The following is a 22,217-nucleotide window of genomic DNA, read 5'->3' as shown; positions in this document are numbered from 1 at the left end:
ATTTGATACATGTCCACACATCTGACTCACGCGCTAACAGATGCCATCGCAGGGTCACTTTCCACATACGCACCACCACCGCAGGACAGGCCAGGCTCCCACTGCTCTTTTTAATAAGACACCCCTCTGACTCACTACGTCCAACACAATCCATTTAGCATAGGAAGTGAACAGGTTCATCTTTCAGCCTGCTGTATAAAAAGAACATATACAAAGAGCGCTTTGATGTACGCTGCAAGTGCATGTTGCCGACTGAAAGCCAAGCAGGTACCCCTAGCACCACAGTGTGTGTGTCATGGTCCATGACGAGAGGAGAGGAAATGGAATTCTTCCTTGGGGGCTAACATCATCATCGTGTTTGTGGCCACATGCCTGAGGCCTGGCTGTAACCTGTGTCACAGACAATCAATGTGTGGGGCCTGGCAAGTGCTTGTTTCCCAGTCTATTTCTGGGCTGTAGTGTTAGAACATGACTACTGCTACAGTGCAAGTCTGTGTTTCACAATAAGAGAATAGACCACTGTTCTGTGTTACAGTGAAACAGTATAGGGTAGTGTGACAGGACTAGATGTCAAACACTTCAAATGTACCCGATGTTGGACAAAGAGTTGAGGTGCATCAATATGAATGGAACATCTTTCTGATCAATGTGAATGCCGCACTGTTCAGATATTTTCTAATGTGAAAAAATGTGTACGTCAAAGTGAATTGGTGAGTGTCAGTTTTACAAAGGACACAAAACAGGCTATTGCGTGATAGTGAATTGCATCTGTGTACAGAAAGTAAGCCACTCTGCATATTTCTGTTTGTATAGACAGTATCTGTGTGTATCCATCAGTGTATGACTATCAGTGTGAACATCAGTGAGACATCCTCTGTGCTGTCAGGCTGTGTTCCACATGTCCTGCTGAGAGTCTGAGTCCACAGCCTGAGGCTGCCAGTGCCACTGAGCTACAGTTTCAATGTGTCCTCTATCTCTCCCCCTTACAGGACCTGGCTGGCAGTCCCCAAATCCATGAGACAGCACAGAGCCAAGGTGGTGTGGGTCACACATCAAACACACACGCTGTCCTCCACGTAACAGAACAAACAGGCAGGCCCTGCCCATTGGTGAGTTGTCATGCAGCTCTGCAATGATTGGTCAGAGACCAGCCGCAGAGCAGTAAGCTATAGCTTTACTCAGCAATAAAGTAACGCTGCCCCGCCCTTCTCCACAAAGCCTCCCTTTGTTTATATCTCCCTCTCATACGCTTTCTTTCCTTCTAACTTGAAGTGTTGTCTCTCATTTCTCCCTCCCCGTGTTCTGCCAGCTCTGGTGTTGTAACCCTATGCACAGCTCACACTGCAGCAGAGAAGACAGTAGATCTGTGAGCCCTCCATCGTGGAATTCTCCTTCACACTTCGGGCTGTCAATGTCCGACAGCCTTTCCTGTATACTGGGACAGTGGCCGTGTCCAGATTCACATACTTGCGTCGTAAATTGTAAGGCGTTTAATAGTATGTATGTGACATTTCAAAAATCAAGAATAGTTTAAATGACCAGAGGTCATACAGTAGTCATTTCAGCTATGACAACAGCTGATCAATTAGATAAGATGCGCTACTTAAATCAACAAATGGCAGGAAACAACGCAATTGCGCATGACATTCTCAGTATGAGGGAAAAAAATAAAGTTTTATAGCATGAATTTTCGAAAATCGTGTGTTAAATGCCAGGATGTTAAACCAATTTTGTATTTTCATCAGGTAGAATTTCACAGCCACAACGCATTAGAAGTGGGGGGGCTGTGAGTTTTTGATAGCTAGATCAAATAAACCATTTGGAAGACGGCGAAAAGCAAAGCTTCGGCAGTGGTGTTCAAATGTAAGTCGTTTTTGTTCTCCTTAAAATTGACTATCTCATCATAACGTTACATCTTTGAAAACAGATCTACTGCCTGCTGTGCCTTTAGCTTGTGCCTTCAGAAAGTATTCAAACCCCTTGACTTTTCCCAAATTTTGCTGTGTTACAGCCGGAATTTAAAGTTGATTAAATAAGAGATTGTGTCATTGGCCTACATACCCCAGAATGTCAAAGTGAAATTTTGCTTTTAGAAATGTTTACAAGTTAATTCAAAATGGAAAGCTGAAATAACAAGTCAATAAGTATTTAACCTCTTATGGAAAGCCTAATGAAGTTCAAGAGTAAACATTTGCTTAACAAGTTACATAATAAATTGCACAGACTCACTGTGTGCAAGTGGTTAACATGATCTTTGAGTGACTATCTCTGTACCCCACACATACAGATAATTGTAAGTTCCCTCAGTCAAACAGTCCACTTCAAAAAACAGAATGACAACCCGAGGGGTTTTCCAATGCCTCGCAAAGGGGTTTATATGTCAACATTGAAAAGCCAACATTGAATATCACTTTGCGCATGGTGAAGTTATTAATTACACTTTGAATGGTGTATCAATACACCCAGTTACTACAAATATACAGGCGTCCTTCCTAACTCAGTTGCCAGAGAGGAAGGAAACCGCTCAGGGATTTCCCCGTGAGGCCAATGGTGACATTAAAACACAAAAATTACAGGGTCTAATGGCTGTGATAGGAGAAAACTGAACATGGATCAACATTTTAGTTACTCCACAATACTAACCTAGTTGACAGAGTGAAAAGGAAGCCTGTACAGAGTAGAAATGTTCAAACCATGCACCCTGTTTGCAACAAGGCACCAAAGTAACACCGTAAAAATGTGTCAAAAAATGTCAATGTATGGCACCCACTTGGGTGATGCCTCAGCAGCTATAGGCGCCAGAAAGCTCACGACATACAGTTCAGAGTAATAGCCAGTCGTCTTCATTACGAGCCCTCTGCCTCATCACTGCATTCCACTACTGTATCTCCCATTGCTCTCAAACTTCAGGTGACTCTTCAGTTTATAGGCCTACGTAGGTGTAGACCTACTCAAGTTTACTCTAAAGACGTTCTAAATGCTATCTACTTAGCTAATGTTAGCCCAAAACAACACAAAAAGGTCACTGGGTGGGGCATAGGTGATCCTTTCCGATTCATATGAAGCCTCAACTGATTCTGAAGACAAAAAAAAAACTGAAAAAACATTTTGAACGGTCATCCACCTGCAATCATTCTAGAGCTCCGACTTCGCCGACCTGAAGATCACCAATGTCACGATTTTTCCCAGTCGGAGCTCATTTAATTTCCAAATTCCCAGTGGTCTTGAATGCACCAAAAGTAGTATATTTCGGCCGTGGCATACTTTATACTAAACAGTATGTGCTAAATAGTACGATTAGTACACAATATGCAGTTTAAATAAGTAGTAGGCAAGACAAATTTCAGACTCCGCCAGTGTCTATATGGAGGTTACTGTATAGATCTCAGATTGCCCCAGCAGGGGGGCATGCTGTAGCTTTTGTGTATCACTGTGCTGGAGCTAACTGGAGGCCCTGCAGCTAAATAACATCCATTAGTCCGAGTTGAGGGATGCGTGGCAAAACAAGCAAACGCACACAGCAGTGACACGAACCAGGCATCTGCTCTGTACATATTGCCTTTATCCCTCAGGGATATTGAGAGAACCTCAACCCCCTATTGACACAGAGCCCTGCACTACACTACCCAGGGCCAGCACAGAGAAGACTGACAGTAGGGGCCCATATGTTTCAAGCATCTCAGAGTAGTAGGGCTGATTTAGGAACAGTTTTGTCTTTTAGATCAATGATTACATGGACGGACCTGATCCTAGAACAGACCCAGAGAGCACACATACAGTAGAGACGTAGAATCCACAGCCCACACTGAGCTGTTCTAATCAATCTGAAGCCACCGTGTCAGGAGCAGACATTTCCCTTATAACTCACATCACAAAATGCCATTGTCACATAAGTGACGTGTCTAAACTACGCTAGATCATCATTCAGCGTCACAAAATATTGCCTAGCAGCTGTACTTCACCAGGCAGGACCAGCACACCCTGTATAAAGAAGTACCACGGTGTTCAAAGTATACTGTACACACGTCAGAATTCACATGGCTTTTATATACACTGTAGTCAATAGCCTAAGTGATATGTGGATTAGACTATGTGAATTTATTCATATAGGCTACTAGTCAGAAAGTACCTACTATTGGATCCCAAGTCAAACATTGCACTTTCTGCATTGGAACAGACAAGTTAGTCATTATCACATGTGAAGAAGCTGGGTAGGAAATTCTGAGAATGAATGTCATTTCTGTGACTTGTGAAAGTGGAAGTGTGGAGAGATGACTGCTGTGTGCAGGGCTGGGCCAGGGTCTGCTGCAGTGCGATATATAGCTAGGCCCCCTGTGAGGTGTGAACACTTCCAATTATGATCAGCTCCGTCAGTGTCTGAGTGGGAGGTTGAGATTACTACACCACCCCAGAAAACATCAGAATGACTTTACCACGGAGGTCATTCATATGGCAATTGGCCATGCAGAGCTTCTACATTCTCATTAAGAGTTCAGTCAGACAATTCAGAAAAGTGTGTTAGTAATGCATCTGAACTGAGAAAGTATTTACCATTGCTCAAGGTTATTTTGGCCTTACCTTGCATTACTTGTTTCAGTCAGGACCCAGTCCAGTCAAGACAAGGTGCCAAAAATGTTGAGTGGAGCTGAGCCCATCCAGCAGCTACGTCTACACTAAGCACTTTATCACTGGGAATCAATTAAGCCTTTTATTAGCCACAACATCCTCCTGCTTCCACTGAACGGCTATATTTTACTGCTTGGCTCACTGTCATCAGGGTGATTTTAAAACCTATGAAGACAGAGTCCTGCCACACTGCATGGAGTGTGAGAGCGCTGGCAAAGCATTATGACAACAGCAGTAAGGGCCCTCTAGGCCACTCGGGGACCAAACCCTACAGCGAATCCAGCACTGGAAGACGCATTCTGTAGAAACTGGACGAAGCAATGTACTCAATAGGCCTAGTATCATGGTACTTTTTAGTCAGTGAAAATTCATAGCAGGCATAACACAGCCTAGCTATAGGCATCCTCAGAACACCAGGAGGACGCTTCCTCTGGGGAAGCCGTTCTTTTCTAGCCGTGTGGACTCCGTTTCCTGGGAAACAACAAACAGTATCGTCAGAGCCAAACCAGTGTGAGGCTGTCTGTCGCCCTCTGAAAGAACACAGTAATCACATCACACTAATCCAACAGAGCTGGAACCGAGCTGAGGCTAGCTAGCGGAATCCTCAGTGAGGACAGAGAAAAGTCAACTGCAGGTCATTGGTATTTTACCCACTCTCACCAAATCAACTAGAATTTAGGTGACCAATATGAGGTAATACAGAGTGGTCTTGTTAAGATGTACTGGTTAAGATGTAGCACTGACAGAGCAAGAGGGTCATTGAGTTGCATTAAGTTTGCTGTATAACTGTCAAGGTATACAGCGCTGCTGAACACTTCAGAGTACACGTTACACCTAAGAGGGACATATAAACCCCTCCCACAGTGGGTTGCTGTTAAGACTACTATGCATCACAGCCACAGAGGGCTGAGGAAGAAAACACACCTGCTGGGCAGATGTGTGACAATACACAGACATATATACACACACATACATACACACGTATGTATGTATGTCAATACACAGACAATATATATATGTATGTATGTATGTATGTATGTATGTATGTATGTATGTATGTGTGGCCCATGAAGAGCGCTAATGACGTGAGACAGGCCACTACCTCTCAACTAGAGGATTATTACAGAGCTCTGTTTAGGGAAGTCTCCCTCATGAGCATCCAGGAATTTCTCCTCTGTGGGAGTACTGTACATCAGCCTGGTCATCCCTCAGCAGTCTGCTGCTGCTGCACAGTACGTCGGTCTCTGAAGACTACAAAGATCAGCTATAACACATCTCCTTCCAATTACACCCAGTGTTCCTCTCCAATGTCCTATAGAAGGCCTCGTCAAGGCCGACCGAACATCACAGCTTTACTGTTAATGTTGGCTAAATGCATCACATAGTCTGTCATCTCAATAGATTTATAACCGTGCACAAAACATTAACGAAATTGTCATAACATTGCTGTCATACTAACTGTATAACTGACAACCCCTTTCTGCAAGGCTGGTGTAAAAACTTGCCTAAGGATATTCAGTATCAAAACAGAGATCTGCCTTGCTCTCCTTTGTCTGCTGCTGCTGGCTACATGCAACAACTTACTGCACCAAACCCCTGCAGCCAGCCTCTCCTGCGCTGCTCACCCCAGCCTTGGACAAGAGCCCAAAGGAAGCCTCAACGCCACTGTCAGCTGCTACAGCCCCAGCATGAGAACAGCAAGGTGATGGAATAACCCACAGCCAGCCAGCCTGCCACAGCCAACTGTCACAACCGCTGGACTACAAACATCACAACATTAGAAAATCAGGTTATTTACATGTCTTGCTGGGGTGTGTTGCATAAAGACGACATTGTCTGCAACAAATGGGCACTGCAGCATTGACAGAAGCAGGTAAGGGTTCCGGCTCAAAACTCACCACTCAGTACAGACTGTGTGCATTTGTGTCGTGCGTGTACCCTCACAGCAAAGCTATTTTAAGGTGGTTCTCTATAAATCCCACAGCATGGCCAGTCCCCGGGATTAATTTAAGAGGACAGGTCATGCATAAAACATGAGACAGACCGAGAGAGAGAGTGGGGAGACAGAGCAGAAATACACCCAGTGTCATATGGTATGCACAGACGCCTCTCAGTGAAGCAAGAGCAACAAACCAAAGACTAGATCCATACGATGCTAATTACTGACGAATTGTATGTCATCTACTGTGCTACAAGCACACACACACTGAGGGAATGAGATAAGAGAAAGGGAAAGAGAAAGAGATGAAGGAGAGCGGCACCTCAGCCACGATGCTGTAGTCTAACACCTACCTCTGCTCAGTGGTGCTGGCTACTGCTCAGGCAGCGATCTGATCCTCCTGACGTAGGGATGGGATTGAGGTAGAGCAGAGCAGGAACGGTACAGCAAGATTCCAAGAAGAAGGAGAGAGAGACAAGAGGAGAGTGGATGAATGAGACAGGACTGGTGGATGGCTCCCCTCTAGTATGCGTTCCTGTGTCAGTGGTTATGTTACTGAGTGACGGAGAGAATGAGCATGAGACAGCTAGAAAGAGACCGGGCGAGATAGAGAGAGGGAGAGAGAATGGATGTGTGTGTGATGAGTGAACCTTGCGAGTCAGTGAGAGTCACGGAGAACAGATGCATTAAAAGGCACCCCCTACCTCCCTCACACCTCCTTTTGCACTGTCAGCAGCACTGGAGTAAGCATGCGGGGGGACAGGGGGAGAGAACAAGAAACGGGTGGAGTGTGATAAAAATAAAAAAAGGAAGCGGGAATCGGCTTTGTCCAATATCAATTAATTAAAGCGATGATTGGAGAGAACGGAGACAAAGGCAGGGCTTGTAGCTCATCACTGAAGCACAAAAAAACCTTGAGCGGATTCAAAGCCTGGCTGACACTGCATTATTTTTTCCCTTTTTCCAGAGAGAAAACACAGCAATTAGGCTACACAATCTGACTGCTTTTCTTCTCAAAGCATTACATGAAATCTTGTATTAGACGGAGTACAAGGGCTGCAAACTACGCAATCCTTTTTGGCATCTGGTTTGAGGGGTATAGTTGTAGCGGTATACACTGACTCGATGACTGCGTTCATCAGGAAGTGCATAAACAATGTTGTTCCTACTGTGATGATTAGAACTCATCCAAACCAAAAACACCACATTTAACCATGGCAAGGTGACTGGGAATATGCATGATGTGTACAAAACAGACCGACTATGACATCAGAAAGGCAAAGCAGAGGCAAAACGACAGTACAGGGAGAAAGAGAATTCACAATTCAACTGCTCAGACACCGATGTGTATGTGGCAGGGACTCCAGATAGTCATGGATTATAAAAAGGGCAAGCCAGCCACATCGCAGACACCGATGCCTCGATTCCAGATAAGCTGAACACCTCCTTCACCCGCTTCGAGGAAAACAATGTCGGGCCACTAATGCGGGCCCCCCCACAAGCACTGTGTGCCTTTGTTCTCAGTGGCCGACATGAGAAAGTCATTTAAGTGTATTAACCCTCGCAAGGCTGCCGGCCCAGAGGGCATCCCAAGCCGCATCATCAGAGCATGTGCAGCCCAGCTGGCTGGAGTGTTTACGGACATATTCAATTTCTGTCTGTTGGTCCCACTTGCTTCAAGATGTCCACCATTGTTCTGAGAACCAAGAAAGCGAAGGTAACTGAACTAAAAAGCCCATCGCCCCATAGCACTCACATCTCATTATGAAATACTTTGAGAGGCTTGTTAAGGACCATATTCACTCCAACTTACACGACACCCTAGACCTACTACAATTTGCATATCACCAACAGATCCAAGGACTTAAGCAATCACAATCACACCGTACACTGCCCTATCCCACCCTGACAAGAGATATACCTAATGTAAGAATGCTGTTCATCAACACCATAGTACCCTCCAAGCTCATCACTAAGCTCAGGGCCCTGGGTCTGAACCCCTCCCTGTGCAACTGGGTCCTGGACTTCCTGACAGGCCGACCCCAAGCGGTGAAGGTAGGCAACAACACCTCCGCCACACTGATCCTCAACACAGGGGCCCCACAGGGTTGCGTGCTCAGGCGCCTCCTGCACTCCCTGTTCTCCCATGACTGCGTGGCCACGCATGTTTGTGACAGTGGTAGGCATTAGAGGACGACCGATTAGGATTTTTCAACACCGATACCGATATTATTGGAGGACCAAAAAAAGTGGATACCGATTAAATCGGCCGATTTCTTTTTATTTGTAATAATGACAATTACAATACTGAATGAACACTTATTTTAACTTAATACATCAATAAAATCAATTTAGCCTCAAATAAATAATGAAACCTGTTCAATTTGGTTTAAATAATGCAAAAAGAAAGTGTTGGAGAAGTAAAAATGCAATGTGCCATGTAAGAAAGCTAACTTAACTTCCTTGCTCAGAACATGAAAACTGTTGGTTCCTTTTTTTTGTAACAGTATTTTTATTGGAATTTCACAATTTTCACCCATATTAAGAGATACAACAACAGAGACAAAGCACATAGAAAAAAAAACAAGAAAAACAGCACCCACTTACACATATCTACACGTGTGTGTACACACACACACACACACACACACACACACAGTGCCTTGCGAAAGTATTCGGCCCCCTTGAACTTTGCGACCTTTTGCCACATTTCAGGCTTCAAACATAAAGATATAAAACTATTTTTTTGTGAAGAATCGACAACAAGTGGGACACAATCATGAAGTGGAATGACATTTATTGGATATTTCAAACTTTTTTAACAAATCAAAAACTGAAAAATTGGGCGTGCAAAATTATTCAGCCCCCTTAAGTTAATACTTTGTTGCGCCACCTTTTGCTGCGATTACAGCTGTAAGTCGCTTGGGGTATGTCTCTATCAGTTTTGCACATTGAGAGACTGAAATTTTTTCCCATTCCTCCTTGCAAAACAGCTCGAGCTCAGTGAGGTTGGATGGAGAGCATTTGTGAACAGCAGTTTTCAGTTCTTTCCACAGATTCTCGATTGGATTCAGGTCTGGACTTTGACTTGGCCATTCTAACACCTGGATATGTTTATTTTTGAACCATTCCATTGTAGATTTTGCTTTATGTTTTGGATCATTGTCTTGTTGGAAGACAAATCTCCGTCCCAGTCTCAGGTCTTTTGCAGACTCCATCAGGTTTTCTTCCAGAATGGTCCTGTATTTGGCTCCATCCATCTTCCCATCAATTTTAACCATCTTCCCTGTCCCTGCTGAAGAAAAGCAGGCCCAAACCATGATGCTGCCACCACCATGTTTGACAGTGGGGATGGTGTGTTCAGCTGTGTTGCTTTTACGCCAAACATAACGTTTTGCATTGTTGCCAAAAAGTTCAATTTTGGTTTCATCTGACCAGAGCACCTTCTTCCACATGTTTGGTGTGTCTCCCAGGTGGCTTGTGCTCCTTGGGATGTTTAAAGCTTGGGAAATCTTTTTGTATCCAAATCCGGCTTTAAACTTTAAACAGTATCTCGGACCTGCCTGGTGTGTTCCTTGTTCTTCATGATGCTCTCTGCGCTTTTAACGGACCTCTGAGACTATCACAGTGCAGGTGCATTTATACAGAGACTTGATTACACACAGGTGGATTGTATTTATCATCATTAGTCATTTAGGTCAACATTGGATCATTCAGAGATCCTCACTGAACTTCTGGAGAGAGTTTGCTACACTGAAAGTAAAGGGGCTGAATAATTTTGCACGCCCAATTTTTCAGTTTTTGATTTGTTAAAAAAGTTTGAAATATCCAATAAATGTCGTTCCACTTCATGATTGTGTCCCACTTGTTGTTGATTCTTCACAAAAAAAATAATACAGTTTTATATCTTTATATTTGAAGCCTGAAATGTGGCAAAAGGTCGCAAAGTTCAAGGGGGCCGAATAGTTTCGCAAGGCACCATCCATCCATCCATCCACATATACACACACACACACACACCATTTTCCTCTTCCCGCTCTGTGCTTCTCTCACCCCATCACCATCATTGCGTCTCTCAATATATATATTTTAAACAAACTTACAAACAGAACAATTAAACAAAAAAGCTCAGTTTAAACCAAGAGGTTAGGTTCCACACATGGAACGTACAGTGTAGTTCTGAAATACATAGATCCCCGCCATTCTACGAGAATCCTTGCAGCATAATAGCTGATACCTCAGGTTCTAGGTAATTTAGATAAGGTTCCCATACTTTGTAGAACTGGTCTGTTTTAGAATGCAATGGACATGTCAGATATTCCAGAGGCACCCATTCAAATAGTATCTTATGCCAATCTTTAATAGAAGGAACCTTAGCACTAATCCACTGTAAAAGGATGTTTTTCCTCGCTGCGAAGGTAAGGATGTTGTAAAGCCTCCTTTTACCCACAGAAGTAACATGCCTACTAGGGAGACCTAACAGTAAAGAAACTGGGTCCAATTCTAGATCAACCCCTAGGATCTTTTCAATTTCTTGCAGAACACCAGACCAGTATCTTTGTATTTTGGTACATGACCATAAACAATGTGTTAGGGTGCCTGTATCAGTTTTGCATTTAAGACACTGAGGGGAAGAGGAAGTGGGGCTAAAAGCATGTCTGCGATTTGGGGATATATGCAATCTGTGTATTATTCTTAATTGGATTGCTCTAGTACGATTACATATAGATATTGTTTTTGCATATCTCCAAATGTCCTCCCAAATCTCTTCGTCAATAGTAACAGACAATTCTTTCTCCCACACTTGTTTCACCCTCTGTGTGTTGACAGCAGAAAAGGACCTTAAAGTATCATAAAACAGACTTAGACATTTTCCTTTGTGGGAAAAAAAGCATTCTTTCAATGACAGACACATCAGAGTTACCAATTAACCTGTTGAATCTATGGGGGCGCTATTTCATTATTGGATAAAAAAAACGTGCCCGTTTTAAGCGCAATATTTTGTCACGAAAAGATGCTCGACTATGCATATAATTGACAGCTTTGGAAAGAAAACAGTCTAACGTTTTCAAAACTGCAAAGATAGTATCTGTGAGTGCCACAGAACTCATGCTACAGGCGAAACCAAGATGAAACTTCAAACAGGAAATGAGCAGAATTTCTGAAGCTCTGTTTTCCAATGTCTCCTTATATGGCTGTGAATGCAGCAGGAACGAGTCTGCGCTTTCTGTCGTTTCTTCAAGATGTCTGCAGCATTGTGACGTATTTGTAGGCATATCATTCGAAGATTGGCCATAAGAGACTACATTTTCCAGGGGTCCGCCCGGTGTCCTTTGTCTAAATTGGTGCGTAATCTTCAGTTGCGGGCATTTTCTCCTGTGATTCAGGACAGAAAGCACACTTCCACGAAGGATATATCATCGAAGAGATATGTGAAAAACACCTTGAGGATTGGTTCTAAACAACATTTGCCATGTTTCAGTCAATATTATGGAGTTAATTTGGAAATAAGTTTGGCGTATTGATGACTGGATTTTCGTTTTTTTTTTGGTAGCCAAACGTGACGCACCAAACGGAGCGATTTCTCCTAAACAAATAATCTTTCAGGAAAAACTGAACATTTGCTAACTAACACAGTCTCCTCATTGAAAACATCTGAAGTTCTTAACAGGTAAATTATTTTATTTGAATGCTTTTCTGGTTTTGTGAAAATGTTGCCTGCTAAATGCTAACGCTAATGCTAATGCTAAATGCTACACTAGCTAGCTACTATTACACAAATGATTGTTTTCCTATGGTTGAAGCATTTTTTGAAAATATGAGATGACAGTGTTGTTAACAAAAGGCTAAGCTTGAGAGCTAGCATATTTATTTCATTTCATTTGCGATTTTCATGAATAGTTAACGTTGCGTTATGGTAATGAGCTTAGGTCTATAAATAGGATCCCGGATCCGGGTTTGCTCGCCGCAACTGGTTTTAAGGTGGTGCTCTTCAGAATATAATGTCTTACTTGTAGGAAGCGGAAAAAGTCCTGCTTTGGGAGTCGATATTTCTCGACCATCTGCTCAAATGACAACAAAATCTTATCAGCAAATAAGTCATTTAGCCTGCGTATGCCCTTATTAAGCCAAAAGTTAAAGCCAGCATCCAGCAATCCTGGACTGAAATCTGGGTTGTTAAGAATTGGGGTAAGAGCAGAGGTTAGTTTGGACCTTCCCAGGAAGCGTTGAACTGACCTCCATACTTTGAGTGTGTTAAGTGTAACAGGATTATTGCAGTGATCTTCTACAGACTTGAAACTTCTGAAAAATAAAAGATCCTGTAAGGGGTATTTTGAAAGAGAAGTCTCAATGTCTAACCAAATAGAGGAGTCGTCATTTGTGATCCAGTCAGAAATATAATAAAGGTTGGCACACCATTGATAGAACCTGATATTGGGCAGGTCCAAGCCGCCCATAGAACTTGGCAGCTGCAATATTGCCATCTTAAGTCTTGGCTTGCGTTTACTCCATATAAAGGAACTTAGCCATCCATTTACATCCTTTATTACCTTATTGGAGAGTAATACTGGGATCATTTGGATTGGGTAAAGTAGTCTAGGTAAAATGTTCATTTTCAAGAGGGATATTCTACCCAACCAAGAAATTGGGAGAGAGTTCCAGCGCTCCAGATCCTGTCTTATTGTATCAAACAAGGGAACAAAATTGGCTTTGTACATTTGCTGGAATTTAGGAGTTACAAATATACCCAGATACATGAAACCTGAGGGAGACCATTTAAAAAGGGAAGGGGGGAGAAGTATTAGGTACAGAGTGTATGCTACCAAGTGGCATAGCCTCTGACTTAGTTAGGTTAATCTTGTAGCCTGAGAATTCGCTGAATAATTAAATAATATTAATAAGAGCCGTAATTGAAGTCTCGGGACTAGAGATGAATATCAGGACATCATCAGCATACAAGCTTATTTTATGGTGAACATCACCAATGAGCAGCCCCTGTATAGCAGGCGTTACCCTGATGGCCTCGGCCAGTGGTTCCATAACGAGTGCAAAGAGGAGGGGGGATAAAGGACAGCCCTGTCTGGTACCTCTGTGTATAGAGAAGCTATTTGACCTTAGCCCATTAGTAAGGACAGCAGCCTGAGGATCATCATAAAAAACTTTCACCCATTTTATAAAGTTGTCACCCAGACCAAATTTATTTAGAGCAAATAATAGGTAAGACCACTCCACACGATCAAATGCTTTCTCAGCATCTAGGGAGAGCACAAGACCATCCACAGCACTTTGTTGGTAAGCTTGAATTACATTAAGAAGCCACCTGACATTGTTGCATGACTTACGGCCCTTAATGAAGCCAGTTTGGTCTCCTTTCACAATTAGTGGCAGTGAGTCCTCTAATCTGGTGGCTAGAATTTTAGAAAGCAATTTTCTATCCACATTCAGAAGGGAAATTGGCCTGTACGAGGAACAAGACTCTGGACATTTTCCCTTTTTGAGAATAAGTGAAATGTTGGCCTCTCTCAGCGTTTGAGGGAGTTGGTCATTTGAAAATGAGTGATTAAACATATCACGCAATGGCTCAAGGATCAGGCCATGGAACTCTTTATAGAACTCACTACAAAACCCGTCTGGTCCTGGGGCCTTACCATTTTGCAGGTTCTTAATTGTGAACATTATCTCTTCCTTGGTAATAGGGGCATTAAGGAGGGACCGCTGCTCTTCGGAGATAGTAGGGAGCTCAATCTTACAAAAGAAGTTCTCCATTAACTTGGGTGCATCATTTGGCAGTTCTGAGGCATAAAGATTTGTATAAAATGTCTTAGAGTCACTTATCAATTTATTTTCATATAAATGATTACCATCAGAGTCAGTAATAGTAGCAATTGACTGAGAGTCAGCTCTCTTTTTAGCTAGGTATGCCAAGTACTTTCCTGGCTTATCGCCATGTTCATATAGTTTTTGCCTGACAAATCTCATTTTCTTTTCAGCGTCCTGTGTTAGGAGAGAGTCTAACGTTGATCTAATGACTGATATTTCCTTTAATAGGGCAGGAGTGGGCGTTTTAATGTAGTCCTCTTTAGTTCCTATTTCACCCTCTAACATTTTTTGCTTTTCACGCTTTTTCCATCTCTTAGTAGCTGTGTATGACATAATCAGACCCCTGGCATACGCTTTACAGGTCTCCCAAAGGAGCGAGGGGTTATCTGTTGATTGAGAGTTAAGAGAAAAATGCTTTAAACTCTGTAATAAAATATGATGTGAATGTATGGTCTTTAAGAATGGTTGTGTTCAACCTCCAATGTCTTGACCGATTGAATGCCCCGTTGAGTTATGTCCAAGATCACCTCAGCATGATCAGATATGACTATGCTTCCTATCCTAGCGGATAGAACAGACTGCAGAGACGTCCTGGGCATAAAAAAATAATCTATTCTAGTCTGACATCCATGAGGTGCAGAGAAAAAAAGTGAACTCTCTGTTGGAGGGATGAAAAGCTCTCCAGACATCTGCATACCCCAGATCATCACAAATAGCTTTAAGTGACTTGAGGAGAGAGTGAGGCTATACCGCTGGGAAACCTATCAATAAGGGGGTTCAACAAGCAGTTAAAATCTCCTCCAACCACTGCAGTGTCCGAGTTTAATTCTGAAAAGTCTAGGAATACCTTAGTGAGGAAACCAGGGGGGTGAGCAGGGGGGAAGTAAATATTCATTATAGAAATGTTCTGCCCTTGTAAAGTACCATTAATTATAACAAAGCGACCAGATTTATCTTTCACACAATTCAAGACCTTAAGTGGTAAGTTCTTTTTCACCAGAATTGCTACCCCTCTACTTCTGTATGTAAATGATGAGAAAAGCACTTGGCCAAACCCCCCTTGTTGTAATTTCAGGTGCTCCTTATCATCCAAATGAGTTTGTTGCAACAGGGCAATATCAATATTTTCTTTTTTCAAAAAAGACAGTACCTTTTTCCTCTTAATGGGGTTATGGCTCCCTCTAATGTTCCACATACACGCAGTCCGTTTCCTGCCATTGTATCTTGACAATTCAATATCCAGGCTGGATCCCACTGTAAAAGTGGGGTGGTACCTTTTTCCATGTGTTGAACTCTCCTCTATCTCACCGAGCATAAACAAACGATATGAACCCTGAACTCGAACTATACTAAACCCAAAAATTAAACATGTAAAGATCCAAAAGGGGGTTTTCCCACTAGCTAACATGCAGGGGATTTCAACTCTCCAATGTAGACTCTTAAGTCTGCATTGCCGCTCCATAGCCTCATCCTTTATATGTATGGAAAAGAAAATCAGTAGGAGAAGATTGAGGCTCTTCCACCTAAAACCAAGCCTGGGCACCAATATGGATTCATACATATCTCAGCCTGAGCTATAGCGGCTATTACTTTAGCAAGAAAAATAATAAAAGATACAAATATTACTGAGCCGGAGTACGTGAGGACTCACGCCACTGTTTCATGATCAGATTCAACCAAAAATAAACAAAGTTATCCAATGCTGCTGAGGTGCAGCTTAAAAGTTATTTACCCGAGAGAGTCAATAAACGCAGCAGCCTCTTCAGGTGTGTAGAGCTTTTTAGGCGATCCATTGACCATAATCATCAATGTGGCCGGGTACAACAGTCCATCTTCATTCTCCTGAGTCGAGCCTTTGCCTCATCAAACGCCTTGCGTCTTCGTACAACCGCAGTGGAATAATCATTGAAGGATGAGACCTTAGGACTTTTACGTTGACTACTATCAGAGCCGATGTTTCTAGCCGCGTCCATGACGTGTTGCTTGTCGGTGAAGTTGTGGAACTTTATAACCACCGGCCGTGGGCGCTGATTGGGACCGGGTATCGGTGCTTGAGAGCGATGGGCTCTGTCCAGCTTCACACGACCAGCCTTAGTGTCCATTTGTAGGTAGCCAGGGATCCATTCCTCAAAGAATTTTACTGAACGTGTCCCTTCAGAATTTTCCGGGAGTCCCACAACACGAATATTGCATCTGCGTCCTCGATTATCCAAGTCGTCAATGTGCTCCGCCATTTCGCGCACCTGTTACTCAAGTGCTTTTATCTTAGCGTCCATAGATGTAGTTGAAGTTTCCACTGCATCAATTCTTCCTTCCGCCTCAACAACACGTTCCACAACCCTCTGTAGTTCAGCTGAATGGCCTGCTATTGCTTCCAAGACCGTTCTTATCTTAGCATCGATCACTTTAGTAATGTTATCAGTCATCTTTTGAATCACCAGGTCCATTGTGCCTGGATCCGCAATGGTGCTAGCCTCGCTAACGTTAGCTAGCTCCTCATGCACATCCACAGGGGTGGTGGTTTTGGTCGACTTCTTAGTAGTTCTGTTGGGCATGTTGTCGGAGATTTTTGCGAAATAGTCGTCAAGACTCATTATGTGGTAACTTATTTAGCCAATTCTACCACTTTTTCAAGCTAGGAGATTAATGTAAAAATATACATTTACGAATGCCACGAGAGCTCACTGAAACACTGTTCTCTCTACGGCACCATTTTCCTCCTGTTGGTTCCTTTTAACATGAGTCTTCAATTTTCCCAGGTAAGAAGTTTTAGGTTGTAGTTATTATAGGACTATTTCTCTCTAAACGATTTGTATTTCATACACCGTTGACTATTGGATATTCTTATAGGCACTTTAGTATTGCCAGTGTAACAGTATAGCTTCCGTCCCTCTCCTCGCCGCTACCTGGGCTCGAACCAGGAACACATTGACAACAGCCACCCTCGAAGCAGCATTACCCATGCAGAGCAAGGGGAAGAACTACTCCAAGTCTCAGAGCGAGTGATGTTTGAAACGCTATTAGCACGCACCCCGCTAACTAGCTAGCCATTTCACATCGGTTACACCAGCGTAATCTCGAGTTGATAGGCTTGAAGTCATAAACAGTGCAATGCTTGAAGCATTGCGAAGAGCTGCTGGCAAAACGCAGGAAAGTGCTATTTGAATGAACGCTTATGAGCCTGCTGCTGCCTATCATTGCTCAGTCAGACTGCTCTATCAAATCATAGACTTGATTACACACAGCAATACGAGCATTAGGTCATTAATATGGTCGAATCTGGAAACTATAATTTCGAAAACAAATTGTTTATTCTTTCAGTGAAATACGGAACCATTCTGTATTTTATCTAACGGGTGGCATCCCTAAGTCTAAATATTGCGGTTACATTGCACGACCTTCAATGTTATGTCATAATTACGTAAAATTCTGGCAAATTAGTTCGCAATGAGCCAGGAGGCCCAAACTGTTGCATGTACCCTGACTTTGCGTGCAATGACCCCAAGAGAAGTGACACAATTTCACCTGGTTAATATTGCCTGCTAACCTTTCTTTTAGCTAAATATGCAGGTTTAAAAATACACTGCTCAAAAAAATAAAGGGAACACTAAAATAACACATCCTAGATCTGAATGAATGAAATATTCTTATTAAATACTTTTCTTTACATAGTTGAATGTGCTGACAACAAAACCGCACAACAATTATCAATGGAAATCAAATTTATCAACCCATGGAGTTCTGGATTTGGAGTCACACTCAAAATTAAAGTGGAAAACCACACTACAGGCTGATCCAACTTTTATGTAATGTCCTTAAAACAAGTCAAAATGAGGCTCAGTAGTGTGTGTGGCCTCCACATGCCTGTATGATCTCCCTACAACGCCTGGGCATGCTCCTGATGAGGTGGCGGATGGTCTCCTGAGGGAATTCCTCCCAGACCTGGACTAAAGCATCCACCAACTCCTGGACAGTCTGTGGTGCTGGATGGAGCGAGACACAATGTCCCAGATGTGCTCAATTGGATTCAGGTCTGGGGAACGGGCGGGCCAGTCCATAACATCAATGCCTTCCTGTTGCAGGAACTGCTGACACACTCCAGCCACATGAGGTCTAGCATTAGGAGGAACCCAGGGCCAACCGCACCAGCATATGTTCTCACAAGGGGTCTGAGGATCTCATCTCGGAACCTAATGGCAGTCAGGCTACCTCTGGCGAGCACATGGAGGGCTGTGCGGTCCCCCAAAGAAATGCCACCCAACACCATGACTGACCCACCGCCAAACCAGTCATGCTGGAGGATGTTGCAGGCAGCAGAACGTTCTCCACGGCATCTCCAGACTCTGTCACATGTGCTCAGTGTGAACCTGCTTTCATCTGTGAAGAGCACAGGGCGCCAGTGGCGAATTTGCCAATCTTGGTGTTCTCTGGCAAATGCCAAACGTCCTGCACGGTGTTCGGCTGTAAGCACAACCCCCACCTGTGGATGTCGGGCCCTCATACCACCCTCATGGAGTCTGTTTCTGACCATTTGAGAAGACACATGCACATTTGTGGCCTGCTGGAGGTCATTTTGCAGGACTCTGGCAGTGCTCCTCCTAGCACAAAGGCGGAGGTAGCGGTCCTGCTGCTGGGTTGTTGCCCTCCTACGGCCTCCTCCACGTCTCCTGATGTACTGGCCTGTCTCCTGGTAGCGCCTCCATGCTCTGGACACTACGCTGACAGACACAGCAAACCTTCTTGCCACAGCTCGCATTGATGTACCATCCTGGATGAGCTGCACTACCTGAGCCACTTGTGTGGGTTGTAGACTCCGTCTTATGCTACCACTAGAGTGAAAGCACCGCCAGCATTCAAAAGTGACCAAAACATCAGCCAGGAACCATAGGAACTGAGAAGTGGTCTGTGGTTATCACCTGCAGAACCACTCCTTTATTGGGGGTGTCTTGCTAATTGCCTATAATTTCCACCTGTTGTCTATTCCATTTGCACAACAGCATGTGAAATGTATTGTCAATCAGTGTTGCTTCCTAAGTGGACAGTTTGATTTCACAGAAGTGTGATTGCCTTGGAGTTACATTGTGTTGTTTAAGTGTTCCCTTTATTTTTTTGAGCAGTGTATATCTGACATGGAATCTAATACACACACACACACACACCATTGCAAAATATATATACACATTTCATAAAACGGCATTAGCACTTACCCTTCCAGAAGTACTTCCTGTCCTTGCAGAAACAGCTCCTCAGTTCCTGTTTGAATCATAACACTCAAAGATTCCTCAAACCAAAAAAAAAAAAAAAATCACTTTCACTTCGCTTTTCCTGATTTATTCGCCATGATATATTCAATGAAATCGTTGAAAATACAACTTTCCGAAATACTGCTGCGCGTAACAAGCGTCACAGCAACTCCTCTGATAGTCAATGCGAGAGTGGAGTTCCTTACGTGTGCATTTACAAACAAGGAATGGTGGTCCAACCCAAAACCATTACATACTGCCGTTTACCTCAGCTCATTGGCTATCTACCCAGCTAGATTTCAAGAAGATCAGTGGTCATTGGGCAGAAATAGTCAATCAATGAAGCGTCGCTGAAATTATTGGTGCGCAAAGAAGTAATTGCTCGTTGTCTTCAAATCAGTTCACTTCGGTCAATACTCCCCGCAAAATAAAAACAATGGCGTTTGGCTGTGTTGCAAACATCCAGAGGAATGCACTGAAACCAACCATGACTAGATAAACGATTGTTTACGGTGTGTAATTGCGTCGAATGCTCCATAAAAAAAATTTGATAGAGATGGAATTCACGGCACAAACGGTTTACAAAATGTTTCGATTTAGGCTATAAAAATGGATTTTATCAAAGAAAACGGCACTTTATTTAATCACTGGGACCCTCAGGAAGAGATAAGAGCAAGATATCAGAATGTAAGTCATAATTTTACCTTCAGATGTGAATATGTAAAAACTGTCATGGCGGAAAATGTTTGTTGTTAATTGCTCTTCTTAAACAAAAGCATGGTATTTGTTCTCTGTAATAGCTATTTTAAAATCGGAAAACGTAGTTTGATTACCAAGACTAATCTTTTGAAGGATGTAAGACACTTGCATTTTAATGAATGTTTAATGTTACAATGTTGTATTTTTAGTTGTCACTCTGAAATTTCCCCTGATGTTGATCCCTGTACAGGGATCGCAGCCATAAGAGGATATTATTAACTATAGTTTTGGCAAGTCAGTTAGGACATCTACTTTGTGCATGACAAGTCATTCTTCCAACAATTGTTTACAGACAGATCAATTCACTGTTTCACAATTCCAGTGTGTCAGTAGTTTACATACACTAAGTTGACTGTGCCTTTAAACAGCTTGGAACATTCCAGAAAATTGTGTCATGGCTTTAGAAGCTTCTGATAGGCTAATTTACATACATCATTTGATTAAATTACAGGTGTACCTGTGGATGTATTTCAAGGCCTCCCTTCAAACTCTGTGCCTCTTTGCTTGACATCATGGGAAAATCAAAAGATATCAGCCAAGACCTCAGAAAAAAAAAAAATTGTAGACCTCCACAAGTCTGCTTCATCCTTGGGAGCAATTTCCAAATGTCTGAAGGTACCATGTTCATCTGTACAAACAGTAGTACGCAAGTATAAACACCATGGGACCACACAGCAGTCATACCGCTCAGGAAGGAGACGTGTTGTCCCCTAGAGATGAACGTACTTTGGTGCGAAAAGTGTAAATAAATCCCAGAACAGCAGCAAAGGACCTTGTGAACATGGAGGAAACAGGTACAACGTATCTATATCCACAGCAAAACGAGTCCTATATAGACATAAGCTGAAAGGCCGCTCAGCAAGGAAGAAGCCACTGCTCCAAAACCGCCATCAAAAAGCCAGACTACGGTTTGCAACTGCACATGGGGACAAAGATTGTACTTTTTGGAGAAATATCCTCTGGTCTGATGAAACAAAAATGGAACTGTTTGGCCATAATGACCATCGTTGTGTTTGGAAGGAAAAGGGGAGGCTTGCAAGCCGAAGAACACCATCCCAACCGTGAAGCAAGGGGGTGGCAGCATCATGTTGTGGGGGTGCTTTGCTGCAGGAGGGCTTAGTGCACTTCACAAAATAGATGGCATCATGTGGATATATTGAAGCTACATCAGGAAGTTAAAGCTTGGTTGAAAATGGGTCTTCCAAATGGACAATGACCCCAAGCACACTTCCAAAGTTGTGGGAAAATGGCTTAAGGACAACAACGTCAAGGTATTGGAGTGGCCATCACAAAGCCCTGACCTCAAGCCTATAGAAAATTTGTGGGCAGATCTGAAAAAGCGTGTGCAAGGAAGGAGGTCTACAAACCTGACACAGTTACACCAGCTCTGTCAGGAGGAATGGGCCAAAATGCACCCAACTTATTGTGGGAAGCTTGTGGAAGGCTACCCGAAACATTTGAGATAAATTAAACAATTTAAAGGCAATGCTACCAAATACTAATTGAGCGCATGTAAACTTCTGACCTACTGGGAATGTGATGAAAGAAATAATTCTCTACGATTATTCTGACATTTCACATTCTTAAAATAAAGTGGTGATCCTAACTGACCTAAATCAGGGAATTTTTACTCAGATTAAATGTCAGGAATTGTGAAAAGCTGAGTTGAAATGCATTTGGCTAAGGAGTATGTAAACATCTGACTTCAACTGTATATAAGTAAACCCACCCATTCATTTTAACCCCTCACTCACTCACTACCCAGTGACAGTTATGCTCCCTGCATTTCTGTAAGAAGACAGTCTTCACCTGGAACCAATCGGCTCTCA

The 22,217-nt window shown here is 42.9% G+C and overlaps 1 protein-coding gene across 14 annotated transcripts in view; it reads right to left on the bottom strand.

The window, feature by feature from the left end:
* Nucleotides 1–22,217, bottom strand: part of kcnab2a (potassium voltage-gated channel subfamily A regulatory beta subunit 2a) — a 119,866-nt gene that overhangs the window by 90,504 nt on the left and 7,145 nt on the right. For 5 of the 14 annotated variants that reach the window (XM_090205843.1, XM_090205842.1, XM_090205849.1 and 2 more), the window contains exon 2: nucleotides 6,919–6,965. The exons of 6 other annotated variants lie outside the window; for them this stretch is intronic. The gene's annotated coding sequence lies outside the window, so the exon portion shown is untranslated. Of the gene's footprint in view, nucleotides 1–6,918; nucleotides 7,531–19,593; nucleotides 19,824–22,217 lie in introns of those variants that run through there. 3 more of the 14 variants (XR_016488001.1, XM_090205851.1, XM_090205845.1) reach the window with 3 other exon arrangements.

This window comes from Oncorhynchus mykiss, chromosome 17, assembly GCF_057628025.1.
Source record: "Oncorhynchus mykiss isolate SJ-2025 chromosome 17, ASM5762802v1, whole genome shotgun sequence".
NCBI classification, from domain to species: domain Eukaryota; kingdom Metazoa; phylum Chordata; class Actinopteri; order Salmoniformes; family Salmonidae; genus Oncorhynchus; species Oncorhynchus mykiss.
This window is presented reverse-complemented; position numbering and strand designations above follow the sequence as displayed.